Here is a 17500-nt window from a genome sequence, read left to right on the forward strand (position 1 = left end):
TTAACGTTTGCTATAATGAATACAAAAACGTACAAAAACAAAGCAAACATATTAAAATCTATTATTTATAAATGAATCACATTGAGATATGTCATTAATAAAGGCTTTATTTGTATATTTCTTGATGCTTCTACGCTAATGCTCTCAATGTAAACAAACTTTAAGGCCATGAGCTGGCAGAATCTTTAGTACATTGGACAAAGTGGTAAGCAACATTTCATGTTTGTACATTCTGAGTTCAAATTCTGCCAAGGTTGACTTTGTTTTCATCGTTTCAGGGCCAATAAAATAAGCAGCAGTCAAACACTGGGGTCGATGTAATCAACTCACCCCCACTCCCGGAAATTTTTGCCTCCTGCCAATATCTGAAACAAATGTAAAGAAACTTTCACACTGGTAAGATTAAAGCATTTAATTTGTACAAAAGCAGAGCAAAAGTTGATCTAGAGTAATTATTAACACACAGCCCTCCATTAAAAAAGGTACACAGTTCAATCCCTGTCAGCATTGATAATATTTTTCCTTTTCTGTCCAATGAATTTTTAATATAATTTTCAATAAACTAATATTTAAAGAAAAATTTTCATTGAGTTACATCGTTAATATAGACTTATTTCATAAAAACAAACCAGAAAAATGTTGCTTATCTGATTTCTTTGTCATTTTTATAGATTTTACAATATGATGACATCAATTCTCATTTCGATTCAAGTTATGGCTGATCGGGTGATTTCAAGTGTATGAAATAAGAATCATCGAAACACCTCTCTTACTGACCAGGAAATAAATTGAGCCAAGACAATCTGTTACTTACACTCAACTTCACTGGGACTTCTGCCAAACAGCTACTAAGCGTCATCTGAAGTTCCTTTTAGCTGACAAAATAGATCTAATTCCTTGCCAAGCAGTTAAAGTATATAAATAGTTATAAGTATGTTTCTATGTACACATATAATCATATATATATATATATATATATATATATATATATATATATATATATATAGATAGATAGATATATAGAAAGATATAGATATATGTGCATATTATATATATGTATATAGAGAATTATATATATATATATATATATATATATATATATATATATATATATATATACACATATATATATATGCTTGTATGTATATGTGTGTGCATAAGTGTGTGTGTACATGTATGTATATGTATATACATATAAATGTGCATATATATATAGAATGCTAAATGATGATGATGATTACAATTTAATATATATTATATATATATGTATATGTATATATATATATATATATATATATATATATATATATATATATATATATATATATATATATATATATATACATATACATATGCATATTATGAGTATACACAGAATTATGTGTGTGTGTGTGTGTAATTGTATAATTGTGTGTGTATGGTTCAGCGTCATGTATTGATTTCCTAACCAAAGCAGAGAGTACTTGCAGAGATATAAAACATAAAAACAAAAAGACAGAAGTATACTTATGTATATTCATGTGAGTACTTATGTCCCAAAATATATAAATATTTGTTTGTAGACCACACCCTCACCTACAAGAGCATTTCATACTTCCTTTCTCTATCTCTGCTTATTTCACACACACATATATATATATATATATATATATATATATATATATATATATATATATATATATATATATATATATATATATATGTATATATATATATATATATATAGAGAGAGAGAGAGATCAAATATGTGTGTGTATATATATATGTGTATCTTGATGCATGGATGGAGAAATTGATAGATATATAGATAAATAGATAGATAGATAGATAGATAGATAGATAGACAGACAGACAGATAGATAGAGAGAGATAACGTGAGAGACAGAGCATGAGAGAGAGAAAGATAAGCAAAAAGATAAATAGGAGATGGATAGATATATTGGCAGAATGATTGATATGCATTTATGTGTGTGTGTGTATACGCATGTGTGTGTATATATACAAATATATATACACACATACATAAATGCACATATATATATATATGTATATATATATATATCGGTATATGTGTGTGCATACGTACATATGACTATATATACACACATATGTATATATATATATATATATATATATATATATATATATATATATATATATATATATATGCATACACACACACACACACACATATATTTACACAGAGATTGAGAGAGAGAGAGAGTGTGAGAGTGAGAGAGTGAGAGAGAGAGAGTGAGAGAGATAGAGAGAGAGAGAGAGTGAGAGAGAGAGACCCTCCATCGATAGATGAACAAAATAATTGGCAAAGATGGTGTATGTGTTAATTCATTAAGGTATTTCAATTAAGAGAGAATTGGTACGTCTGCTAAAGTTAACCAAAGTTCAGTCTGTTTCTGATAATAAGAACAAGACCAAATATTTGAAACTATGGAATCAATGGAGTTGAAAGAACCAAACCACTTTCAACAGACTTGCAAGTAGAATATAAACTGTATGTAAAAATACTTCCAGTTGTTCATATTTACCTCTGTTGTTCCATGCTAGCATGAATCGGATGAGTATATCATCGAGATATTGTTTTATAACCTGATGCCCTTCCTGTCACTAACCCTCACTTGCTTTTCAAGTAAAGGATCTTTTATTTCACATACTTCTGAAAGTGTAAAGCCAATGGATGGTTTGTAGACAGGAGAGAGGACAAGAGTTTTGTTGCTTTGGAATTTGAGATTTTCAGAAAAACACAAATGTAAATGTAAGGAAGGATAGGAATATATTAGATTTATAAGTCCTAAAATTCACTCCATGATTGCCCTCGGGCATATGGCATTGTGGTTAAGAGCGCAGGCTATTAACCCCAAGATTCTGAGTTCAGAAAAATAATAACAGCATAAAAAAACCCTTAGGAATGAGAACCCAGGTTCAAAATTTTCCCAAGGTGCCTGATGAAGGCTGGAGGGTATATCAGCCAAAACGTGTTAACAACAAACAAGATGAGGACAAATATCCATCAAAAGTAAATAATGTAAATAATGTACAAATGTAAATAATACACATACATGTACATATATACTTGCATATAAATATGCATATACATACACATATTTAAATATGTGTATGTATGTGTATATTTATATGCAAGTATTATATCAATAAATGTGTAATATATGTATATATGCATAATGTATATATGTATGTATATTTATATAATATATCCTGTGTTGGTGCCACATAAAAAACACCCAGTATATTCTGTAAAGTCGTCGACATTAGGAAGGGCATCCAGCCGAAGAAACCCAGCCAAAACAAACAAGTGGAATGTGGTACAGCTCCCCTGCTTGCCAGCTCCTTGTTAAACCATCCAACCCATTCCAGCATGGAAAACAGACGTTTGCGCAGCTGACATTTTCTTTGTGCTTTGGCAATCCTGTTCTGTTCATACAAGGTATATATATATATATATTATATACACACAATAAATTAAACAGAGAGATTCAATTGACAATCCAATGATTTATCTATATTATGATATAACACAATATACTATGTCTCTCATTGTATGATTCCAGCCAGCGGGGTCAGTTGTGTTTTCCTGAAGTAAAAAAGGAGACATTTTTTTGTTGCTGCCCTCATGAGAGAAAATATGCATTAACAGCTAAAGGAATATCCTTATTAGTCTCATCTGCATTTCACTAAATTCATATAGTATATATATCATATATATACACACATGCATATATACTTATGTATAAATATATTTGTGTTACACTGTCTTAAAGTGCATCTCTTTCTTGTTCCATTTAACATCAAAACTTTGGACATCTTCAATCTCTCCCTTGTCTCATAAACATATTTATATATCCAGACTTCTAAGTTTTGTAAATCTCATATTTTATTATTCCCCAAATAATCATAATCTGTTTTATTTTTACCTGAAATAAAGTCTCAGAATTTTCACCTTCCATTCCATCAAGCTATTCCTTTTGCAATATATCAGCTCTTATAAAGGCCATACTTCATTTATGAATTCTTAGAAAGTTTGTGGACTTTTCAGCTTATCCAATGCTAAATCTTTAATTTTTATTTACTTATTTGTTAATATGAGAGTGAGTCAAAAAGTAATGCCATTTTCTTTATTTCATGCGAAGTTTTTGATAAAAAAAATAACTGATTATAAATGATTGTATCATTTACGTTCTGAAATATTTTGTTTCTTACTTTTCAGGTTTTTAGACTGGTAAGGAAAATTCAAAATGGATGCCCCCCCCCCCCCTTAGACTTACGTCAAAAACAAAGAGCAGTGATTGAATTCCTTGTTGCTGAGGGGGAAACCCCTGTGAACATTCACCAACGATTACAAAATGTCTTTGAAGACAGACTTTTACAGTTCCAATGATGGATTAGACCTGTAGTCTTTGAAATTAGCTTTTTATGTATGCATGGATGGATGTATAGGTATATATATATATATATATATATATATATATATATATATATATATATATATATATGTGTGTGTGTTTAATCTATATATGTATTATATTATGTTTATATTCATATCGGAAATTATGTGATTTGAGAGATATTTGGCTGCTATTTCTAACACATCAAACAACTACCCTGAGCCTCCCTCGTCAGTTCCGTTATAATCATGCATTAAAGTGGATGGCTCCAGTTCCTGCCATTCATTCGTCGTCTTGGAGTAAGATTTGAACCCTTTCAAGTGCAGCAGCACCGGGAAAGTGGGCAGAACGGGTGAAGAAGGAATAAGGGTCATATTCCTTTAGATGTTAGACGGATAATTAATTTAGGGGACAGATTATTGAGTTAGTAATGGGGTAGGTGGCCATCAGTGATAGTTGTTGTCAGCAGTGGTGGTGATGGTGGTGGTGGTGACGGTGGCGGTGGTGGTATTGGTGGTAGTGGTGGTGGTAGTGGTGGTGGTGGTGGTAACAGTAGTGGTGACAGTGGTGGTAGTTGTAGATGTGATGGTAATTGCAATGGTAGAGGATGGTAGTAGTAAGTATTCATTGTGGTATTGATGATAGTGTTGGTAGTGATGGTGGTGGTGTGGGTGCTTGTGACAGGGAAGATGCTGGTGGTGGTGGTGGGAGGGGAAGATGTAGATGTAGGTGGTGGTAATGGTAGTAGTGGTGGTAGTGGAGATGGTCATGGTAGTGGTAGTGGTGGTGATAGTGGTGGTAGTTATGGTGCTGATGTTGTTATTGTTGGTGGTTGTTGTGGTTGTGGTGGTAGTGGTGGTAACGAACTGCTTTAATCAAGAGGAGTATTTTAAATACAATTTTTAAATTATTTTTATAGCTTATTGTGTGTGTATGTGTGTGTAAGCTTGTGTATGTGTGTATGTAGATATGTGTGCATGTGTGTATGTGAGTGTATGTATGTGTATATGTATGAACGTATGCGTATAAATGTGTATGTGTATGTATGTGTGTATGTATGTGTGTGTAAGCTTGTGTATATGAGTATATATGTATTTGTGTGTATGTGTGTATATATGTATGTGAGTGTATGTATGTATGTGTATATGTATGGATGTATGTGTATAAGTGTGTATGTGTGTGTATGTGCATGTATGTATATACGTATTTGTGTGTGTATATGTGTGTATGTGTGTGAATGTATGTGTATAAGTGTGTATGTGAATGTATATGTGTGTATGTATGTGTATGCACATGTAAGCTTGTGTATGTGTGTATATATGTATTTGTGTGTATATGTGTGCATGTGTGTATATATGTGTATATGTATGAACGTATGTGTATAAATGTGTATATGTGTATGTATGTGTATGTGTGTGTGCATGTGTGTGCATGTTACAGCAGAAGTGGGATGGGGAGTGGCTAGTGAGTGTCTGCATGTTTGATAAGGTTTCTATCTCCCTCAGCATCAGCAGCACCAAATGGTGATCAAGGGGTCAGATCTGGGAAATATGGAATTAAGGAGATGAATCACTTCTTAACTCCTTTATATTATTGCGTGTGTAAATACATATATATATAGTTTGAATGTATGTGTGTTTGTGCATGTATTTCGTGTCTATGTACATCTGTATGGTTTCGTGTTTGCGTGAGGGTACATGTATGTATATATATATATATATATATACATACATACATGAATATATGTATGTATGTATATATATATATATATATATATGCATACATATATATACATATACACACACATACACACACATATATATAAATATTGCTGTGTTTTGGGATGGTCATTTGTTTTTTCCTTGCCAAATAAACACACACTATATAGTCATTCTTCACTTGGTTATTATTATTCTTATTTTATCCTATGTCCATTGTCTGGAAGTCTTTCATCACACATCTATGACCTCTTCAGTGGATCTTTCCATCCACGTGTTCTGTCTTGCTCCACTTGACCCACACACACACACACACACATGTATATAATTACAATGAGGAAGAAGAAGAAGATCGAAAAGTACCTAAGAGAACCCAGGTTTGAAATTTCCCCAAGACACCTGATGAAGGCTGGAGGGTATATCAGCCGAAACGTTGTGTTAAGAACAAACAAGATGAGGAAAAATATCCGTCAAATGTAAATAATGTACATAATTCCTCATCTCTTCAATATAGAACTGTGTCAAAGAATCCTGCATGTTTTTGTGCATGGATATATATATCAAAATGGCTGCACATTAAGTTGATGGATAACTCAGTATTTTTCAGTTGTGTTCTATATTTATTCATTTTTCTTTTTAAGAAGGACGACTAAAGATGGACGAAATGCCACTAAGCATTTTAGTCGGGATGCTAGTCATTCTACCATCACACACTGCTTTGACACAATCGAAATGTTGCAGTGCTTCTTGTCCAAAATTCTACAGATTCTCCCAATCCACTACCCTAAATGGCATAGAATATTAATAGAAAAAAAAAAAGGGAAAAAACCTCAATCATATCCCAAAAACTGTTTCCTTCATTTGATGATGTCACTACCAAACTTCTACCAACTCGGCCAATCATTTCTTTTTGCTATATTCATAGATGGCAGCACATGTGCCTCTGTTGAAATGGTAATTCCAAAAATAAGATATTCTGTTAAAGAGGAAATTACATTAATTGCTAAAATTTGACCTTTCGATTGATGTTACTTGCCACCCCTCCCCCACCACCCACCCTTTGATCTGCGTACTTCAAATTCTAATCAAATATGTACATGCACAAATAAGATATATATATATTTATATATATATATATATATATATATATATATATATATATATACACACATATACATATAAATACATACCTATAGATATATGTATAGATAAATAGATAGATAGATATGGATACATACACACACACACACACATGTATATATATGCATGTATATATATATATATATATATATATATATATATATATATATATATATATATATATACTATATATATATATATATATATATATATATATATATATATATAACATATATATATATTTGTGTATTATATAAATATATATATATGGTAGCTATAAATATAAATGTTTGTTGTTAATATCAAGTTCTATATAAAAAAAAAACTGTTTCACATGAAACCAAAAGATTTTTCGATACATTTTATTAGCGTTCATTTTTATTAATCTTTTACAAGGAAAAGTCGATAACGACTTAAGAGATTTGATCTGCTGGCCTTCATCAGACAGACGGAAGGAAATTAGTAAGACATTTAAATGCACTCTCAGCCATTTCTTGTAAAAGTGAATAAGTCCACACACACACATATATATATGCATGCATGCACATACACACACATACACATACGCTCACACACACTCACATACCTACACACACACACACACACACAATCTCACACACACACACAGACTCACACACATACTCACACATATGCACATACACACATATACACACACATATACACACATACACACAGCATTATTTTTGAAGTTTGTTATTTGTCCTCTTGGTCTGTTCTGATGAACCACTAAATTACAAGGACACAAACACACACTCATACACAACACAGAAAGGGCTTCCATTGAGTTTCCACATATCAAATTCACCCACAATCCATCAATCAATCCAAAAATTAAAGCAGAAGACACATAACGAAAATGCTGCAGAGTGGGATTGAACTAATAAGCACATGGATGCAAAATAGTGAATTTCTTAACCACACAGCTATACACAGTAAATACATTTTTCTTCCTTTCTTTTTTTTTCCCATTTTTTTTTTCTAATTCCATATATTCTAAGCACTGTCTGGAACTGCAGGGTACCATATTCTTTACACATTCTCCAATGTCCACCACAAAATGACTTTGATGTCAAAAGTCTTGCAGCTATTCATTAAATAAATGTAAATATTTCTGTTTCCCATTAGCTTTTTCTAATAGTTCTTATAACACTACATACTTTTGAATATACACTTGATTATAAACGAAAGCCACTTGAAACATAAGATACGGCATTGCTGCTAAGGTCTAAACTGTTTGACACTATCAAATTCGAAAATGAGTGCTTCTTAGAAAACTCATTATTAAACTATGCAAATCTCTTCATCTCCCTTTCATGTCTCTTTATCCATCTTGCTGTCTCTCTTTATATATATATATATATATATATATATATATATATATATATATATATATATATATATATATATATATATATATATATCTTCAGCCTCATATTTATGCATCTATCTATCTATTTATCTATCTATCTATCTATCTATCTATCTATCTATCTATCTATCTATCTATCTATCTATCTATATACATATATATATATATATATATATATATATATATATATATATATATATATATATATATATATATATATATATATATGCATATTTACATACATACATGTACATACCTACATATATATGTATATACACATGCATATATCGGTACAGGATATCAAAAATAAACATGAACAACATGAAAAACGAGAACATAAAAAAAGAAAAACATGGAAAACAAACTTTTTTTCGAACAACGAAAGAAACAAATAGAGAAAGGAGACAGGCAACATGAAGAACAACCCCTTCGTCAGTTGTCCCCTGTTTTATCAACACTGCATTTTGAACGCTAGGACAAGATGTGTCTTCGTCAAAACATTCATTCCCGCAAAGCAAATTAAATAAAATTTAGGATTTGTGGAGGGTTAAAGTGGTAACAAAACCAGAACAGTAAAAACAAAACGGTATGGGCTATTAAGCCATAATGAGGTGAAATGGTGAATGCTGGAGAAACAAGCTTTGACAGGAGACAGGTAAAAATGCGTGTTGAAGTCATGAAATTGTGTTGCTGTTTAAGCAATAATCCAGAATAATAATTATAAGTAACACTTTTAATTAACACTTTTAATTAATGCTATTAAAAGCAACAAACGCGTATGCATGTAAATGTATTAGATAAAACACGTTCATTTAAGTACATAAGCATATAATCCATCTGACTCATGCAAGTGTAGAAAAGTAGAAGTTAAAATAATTATATACACACATGCATACATCTCTTTCTCTCTCTCTCTCCCTATATATATATATATATATATATATATATATATTCCCTATATATATATATATATATATATATATATAGATCCAAGTAATTCCAAGCAGCAAATGTTAGCAGCTATTGAGATTATAAGAATCCCCCTACCACCACCCACCACCAACACCAACAGCAACAACACCACCATCACCAGTATGAGAAAAATATAGATATAAAAAAAAACAAGGTATATAAAGCTGTGGCATAAAAGCATCAAAAATTACTCAAGTGTGTCCCTTTTTACAGCTCCCAAGACATGAAGCCAGATAAGATAATTACATCTGAGACATCTTTCTGAAGAATTTGGCAGCTTAAGTTTCTTCTGCCTGCTCTCTTTAGTTTATCAGCTTCACTTAAGTGACTGCATTTTATCTAAATACATTTACATACATACACATATATACATATATATATATATATATATATATATATATATATATATATATATATATATATATTAATATACGTACTTATATATGTGCACATATATATACACATATATATACATATGCATGCATACATACAAATATATAACATACATGTATATAAATATATATATATGTATATATATCGACACATATATACACATGCATGTATGCATACAAATATATTTTATATATATATATATATATATATATATATATATATATATATATATATATATGTTCATGTATATGTATGCATGTATGTATGTATATAATACATATAATATATATATGGACATATATGTGTGTGTGTATACATATATATATGTGTGTGTGTAAGTATATATATATATATATATGCATACAAACAAACCCTAATATATTTACAACTCTTTTGTTTATATATGGTTTTAGATCTTTTACTTATTGTTTTTTTCCTGTTTCTATTCATCTGTAACTTAATACTTAGACAATTCTCGCTTCAAGGTGTGGGGGGAAGGGAAGTACCTCAGTTGTGGTCCCTCTTGACTTGTCACAAAATGATGCAAATATAATATCATTCACCTGTCTCTCATAAAAAGTAAAAGATGTAATCCCAACAGGCAGGGGTTCAAATCAAACAATTGTCTTTTTTATTTTGCTCCCCCCCCCCCCAAACGACGTATTTTTTACCTCTTTAAATCTTAATTAAATATCAATATGAATAATAAATGATTAAATTTATATCATTTCTAGATAATTTAATTTAGTGTCTGAAATTTTAATTTGTCATTAGTCAGAAGATTTTCTTATCTGACGTACTAAATTATAAATAAATATATAGATATATATCCATGTGTATATGTCACTGTGTGGGTATGTTTATATTTCAGTGTATGTGTACACATATTTGTGTGTGTATATATTTATGTGTGTATACATGTGTGTGTGTATATATTTATGTATGTATATATATATATATATATATGTATATGCATATATATATATATCTATATATGTGTGCAAGTACATGTATATATATATATATATATATATATATATATATATATATATATATATATACACACATAAATATATACGTATACACACACATAAATATATATATTCAATTTTATTATTTCTTTACTTATCTGTTATGAGCGATAGTTCATAACAATGTTATTTGTACAGGTAAATAACAGGTAAGTTCTTTGGATATTTAATATTCCTTAAGTGGTTATTTAACACCTAACTTAATTATCATATATATATATATATATATATATATATATATATATACATATATATATAGCCTGTGTTTTCCAGATTGGAGGTGAACACCTTTCTCCATATGATTGGCTTGAAAACTTGTTAAGACAGTTGGATATTTTCCTACTTTTCTTAACATGAAACAAATGGTAGCCTAATATATATATATATAGAGAGAGAGAGAGAGAGACAGACAGACAGAGAGAGACAGAGAGAGAGAGAGTAACTTCTATGCTGTAGTAGAGGCAACATGTTGTTTGTCGATCTCCTTAAATTAATGTGCAAGTGCAAGTGGCTGAGCACTCCACAGACATGTGTACCCTTATCGTAATTCTCAGGGAGATTCAGTGTGACACAGAGTGTGACAGGGCTGACCATTTGAAATACAGGTACTACTCATTTTTCTCAGCTGAGTAGACTGAAGCAACATGAAATAAAGTGTCTTGCTCAAGGACACAATGTGTCGCTGGAAATTGAACTCACGACCTTATAATTGTGAGCTGAATGCCCTAGATAGATAGATAGATAGATAGATAGATAGATAGATAGATAGATAGATAGATAGATAGATATGCATGCATATATGTACGTATGCATGTATGTACATGTGTGTGTGAGTGTGTGTGTGTGCATGAACATGTATATGTGAGTGTGCACAGGTGTTTTTATGTTTCTATCTTATTATTTTGACATCACATACTAATTGTAAAGCAATACAATCGCCATAGAACAAATGGCATTGGTTTGGCTTGGAATATTTCCCTCAAAAGATAACCAGACTCAAGGAAAATATTACTTTGCTTGGAAAATCAGAATGTCTGGTGATAGGAAGAGCATCAAGCCATAGAAAAATCTGTCTCAATAAATCCTTTCTAACCCATGCAGGCATGGAAATATAGACGTTAAAATGAAACAAAATGATGATGAGACATATTTCTTACTGGAAAGTTTTATATGGAAGCAGAGAATCCTGTAAATCATATCCTACTTTATTCATGTTTTATTAAGCAACATTATTTTAATTTGGAAAGAATATAAGAAAGGTAATTTTCACCATTTTTTTTCTTTTCCCCCTTTATTTCTGCTATTTTATTTTCTATATTGCAGTCATTTCCATAAATTTATTTATCATTATCTACTTTGCTGTTCTAGTTGTTATTTTCCGAACATAATATGAGTTACGAGACTCTTGTCGCGGAATCAATTATGGAGCAAAATTTACCGCATTATCATCATATCCAATTTGCTTCTGGCTCACTAAATATTTTAAATTTAACAGTATGTCGCCAAAACTATCTATTTTTTGCTGTTGTTTTTGTTATTATTTTTTTATATGTTAAATGTCTCATTTAAAAAAAATTTGAAAATTGTTCATTTTTTTTTTAATCTTTTTCTTGGCTATTTGTTCTTCAAATATAATTCTAAAATATAAATAAATGAATAAGTAAATAAATAAATGAATATATAAAACTATGTAATCATCAAGTGAAAGCAAAAATAAGCAGCTTTTAAAATTTGGAAGATTTTTCGGGAAATGCTTGTTTTGCTAACTTTGGTAAAATGCCTTCAGTTTTCAAAATAAAAGAAAATCTACAGAATATTAGAGTTTTATCAGTTTTACACCCTGTTAAATATTTAGTTTTTAATGAAAACCAACCAATTCTTGTTTGTTAAGTATTAGAAAACCATTTCAGTTATTTGTACCCGGAGCATTTTCTTTCAACACATCATCATCATCATTAACATATTGTTTTATTGAAATATTCAGGGATTACTATATTGAATGCTGAAAGTTCTTCATATTATAGAAATGGCAAAAGCAGCAAACTTGCAGAACCATTACCACACTGGAAAAAATTCTTTGCAGCATTTCTTCCAACTTTACGTTCTGAGTTCAGATTGAGTTGAGGGTCTACTTTTGCCTTTCATCCATTTGGAGTCGATAATATGAGTACCAGTTATACATTGGGGTCAATGCAATTGACTTACTCTGTCCCCCAAAATTGCTGTGATTACGCATCAAGTGCTTTACCCTTGAATTTAACATCTTATAAAGCAAGATTTATAAATCCTAAAATTGCAGAACAATTTGTTGCTGGGCAGTTTAGCTTAAAGGTAAAGCACTTGACGTATAACTATTGGGATGTGAGTTTGAGTCTCATGGCTGGCCGGTAACAAATTTTTCTGCAATAGTTGGATAGTCTGTCTATACGTATATATATATATATATATATATATATATATATATATGCATATATGTGAGTGTAGAGATGTGAGGTGGGGATGTATAATATACAGTCAGTGCTTGCGCATCTATGATTGAGATTTTGAATTAAATATGTCAAAAATTTGTCACTTTATATTAAGATGTGTTTAAACATACTGTAGAACTTTCTGACACACTTCATGTACATGCATGCACACTCACACACACACACACACACATATATACATTTATAAGCTCACATATATGCTTGCATATATACATACATCTACAAATGCAACATATATTTATATAAGTATATGTGTGCGTGTATGTATTTATGTATGTATGTATGTGTGTACAAATCTATAGATATTATGTATGTGTATATTTATTACATATACACACACATACATATCTAAATTCATATATACAAACATATATATAAATATGCACGTACATATATACATTCCTTAATATATCTATATTTACACTCATACTTATATATATATATATATATATATAGATAGATAGATAGATAGATAGATAGATAGATAGATAGATAGATTGATAGATAGATAGATAATGATATATATATATATGCACACATATATTTACATACACATATGCATATATGTACATATATTTATGTATGTTAATATATATATATACATATATGTTTGTGTGTATATATACATAGATACATATATACATCCATATATATATAAATATATATATATAAATATATATATATATATATGCATATATATATATATATATATATATATATATATATATATATATATATATATATATATATATATATACATATATATATATATATATATATATATATATATATATATATATAAAGATAGATATCGATATACACATATACACACACACACACACACACACACACACATATATATTTTGACATGCATATGTATTTTATGAGGTTCCTATGTGAAAGCAATTAATGATATTTTTAGTTCCTGCCAGAATTCTTATAAAACACAATCTAGAATTCTGGCAGTAAAAAGAACTCTACCATTTCGAAACCTAACTCAATATGACATAAATTAAATAAAGTCCAATATATTTACCTTGTTAATTTATCTTCCATCAAATATGTCCACCGATTCCATCACCCCCACACACCACCACCACCACCACCACCACCACCGTCACCATTAACACTGCCACTCTCTCACCAGCGCCACCACCTCCACTGTTTCTGTTGCAATAGTACTGAGCAACTACAACAGTAATAATTTCTATATTTAAACAGAAAGTATTGAGCCTGTTGTCATCACATCTCGTCTCATTTATTCCTTGCTTTTCTGTTTCATTTCGTTCATGTTGCAGTTATTATTATTATTATTATTATTATTATTATTATTATTATTATTATTAATATTGTTGTTGTTGTTGTTGTTGTTGTTGTTGTTGCTATTAAGATGTCAAGCTGGCAGAATCGTTAGCACACCGGGCAAAATGCTTAGCGATATTTCACCTGTCTTTACATTCTGAGTTCAAATTCCGCCAAGGTTGACTTTACCTTTCATCCTTTCAGGGTCGATAAATTAAGTACCAGTGAAATACTGGGGTCGATATCATCGTCTAGTCCCCTCCCCCAAAATTTCAGGCCTTGTGCCTATAACAGAAAGGATTATTATTATTATTATTATTATTATTATTATTATTATTATTATTAGCCCAGGTTTTGTTGGACCTCCTGGAGTTTTGCATGCATAGTGAGCTTGCTACCTGCAGCCAATAGTACCGTCCTATGGGGTCTATTCATAGCAGGCATGTCCCCACACAGCAAGTTGGGTGGTGAAGAAGGGAAGCAGTGACAATTCATGAGAGTGGAACCAGGAGGGGGAAAAGAAGGTGTGAGGGTGGGTGGAGTTTGCTCTTAAGTAGCTTCTAAATATTCGTGATAGTCATAAAATGTCTGAGAAAAGATAAGTCAAAAATAGATCTAGACCTCTTAAGGATGAAAGGATGGTGCAGAAACAAACAAAATAAATAGACAAATAATTATACACACACACACATATATGTATATGTGTATATATATATAAATATATATATATATATATATATATATATATATATATATATCCATACACAGATGTATGTATATTTTTGTTTCTACACAATTGGCACATAACCTTATCATCAGAAGGTTTCAATGGTGCGTAACCTTATCAGAAACTTTCATTTGATGCTTAGTTTTATACATTTATTTCTCGTTTTATTACACCAATGATAGTAAAGAGTGATCTTTTGTCTAAGTTTAAGAAACTGTTTATACTTCTACTTATGTAGATATATACACACACATACATATACATACATAGCATTTATATCTGCATGTATATATATGTATATGCATATATATATGCATATATGGATAACTATACCATTTATTTCTTCATTATTATATATATATATATATATATATATATATATGTGTGTATATATATATGCTTATATATTTACACACACTCACACATACATATATACATATATAAAACAAAGGAAAATGAACGATTTGTGAAGGAAAACAAAAAAACCTAGAGATAAAGTTAATTGTTTGATATCCAAGAGAAGACAGAAGTAAACTGTTTTCTCCTTATTCTTCCAAATGTCACAAATATTTCTATTTTATAGAATATTAACTTTTCACTGATTACTTTCAAAACTCACAAAAAGAATACATTTCTTTCTTTTTCTGTTTTTGGTTTGTTCTTTTCATTCTTTTTTTTTTCTTGGTCTGGTGCAAAATTATTGAAATAAAAATAACAGGAAAAAATATAAAAAAACAAAACAAAGTAAACAGCTTCAGTTTCGAGAATATTATAATGCTGAGAATGTTCTTCATAAATTCGAGAAAGTTAAATATCGTCAAACAGTCAGACATTTAAAAAATTATCATTTTCTTCTTCTTTTACAATTTCAATCAGGGTGGCCTATTCTCCCCAACCCATTCAAAGCAGAAAAAGAAAATGGATCTTTGGTAGAGAATTACCAGTTTTTATAAATCATTCTTCTTTCTTTTTGTTCCATCACTTGTATGTACCTCATATATACCTCCTGATGTATCTGTCTATAAACCCATGACTCATATACATAAATCATATTTATGGCTAATATACATGTGTATATAGATAAATATATTATATTTTTTTTTATATATATATACAAGTTTGGCCAAAAGTCACCCGACAGTAAATCAAAATTCCATAAATACTTAATATTCAGTTTCATTTAATTGAATTCAATTTTATTTAATTGAAAGCTGTGAGTTAAAATCACCGCTTTTTGTTTATCTATCATTTGTTTATTTATTAGCGAAGTTTCATATAAAATAACTTATTGTTTTCATCAATGATGATGATGATGATGATTCTTCATCATCATTATCATCATCGTCGTTTAACTCCGCTTTCCATGCTAGCATGGGTTGGACGATTTGACTGAGGACTGGCGAACCAGATGGCTGCACCAGGCTCCAATCTGATTTGGCAGAGTTTCTACAGCTACATGCCCTTCCTAACAGCACGAAGGGGGATACTGGCAACGGCCACGCTCGAAATGGTATATTTTACGTGCCACCTGCACAGGAGCCAGTCCAGCGGTACTGACAAATTGGCATTGGTGCTTTTTGCACAGCACCTGTACAAGTGAGGTCACTAAATAACTTGCAAGACAAGGACCTCTTGGCTGGGAGATGAAGTGGAACCAAAGAAAGTGGCAGTGGGGCCAGGTGAGGGGTTAGAGTAAAGTAGAGGGACAGAGATTGGAGTCTTACTAAAGTGGAAATATGTGGCCACCCCTGCAGAAAAAAAAGGAGAGGAAAGAGAAGGCCAACAATTTTTGGGGGTGGAGGGGGCAATTGATAACCACAACCCCCATATTTCACTGGTACTTTATTTCATTGGCCCCTGAGGGATGAAATTTAACTTGCTGGTACTTGAGCACAAAATATAAAGAACTTGAAGAAT

The sequence above is a fragment of the Octopus bimaculoides genome, chromosome 13, assembly GCF_046866305.1.
Source record: "Octopus bimaculoides isolate indiv1 chromosome 13, ASM4686630v1, whole genome shotgun sequence".
Classification (NCBI taxonomy): Eukaryota; Metazoa; Mollusca; class Cephalopoda; order Octopoda; family Octopodidae; genus Octopus; species Octopus bimaculoides.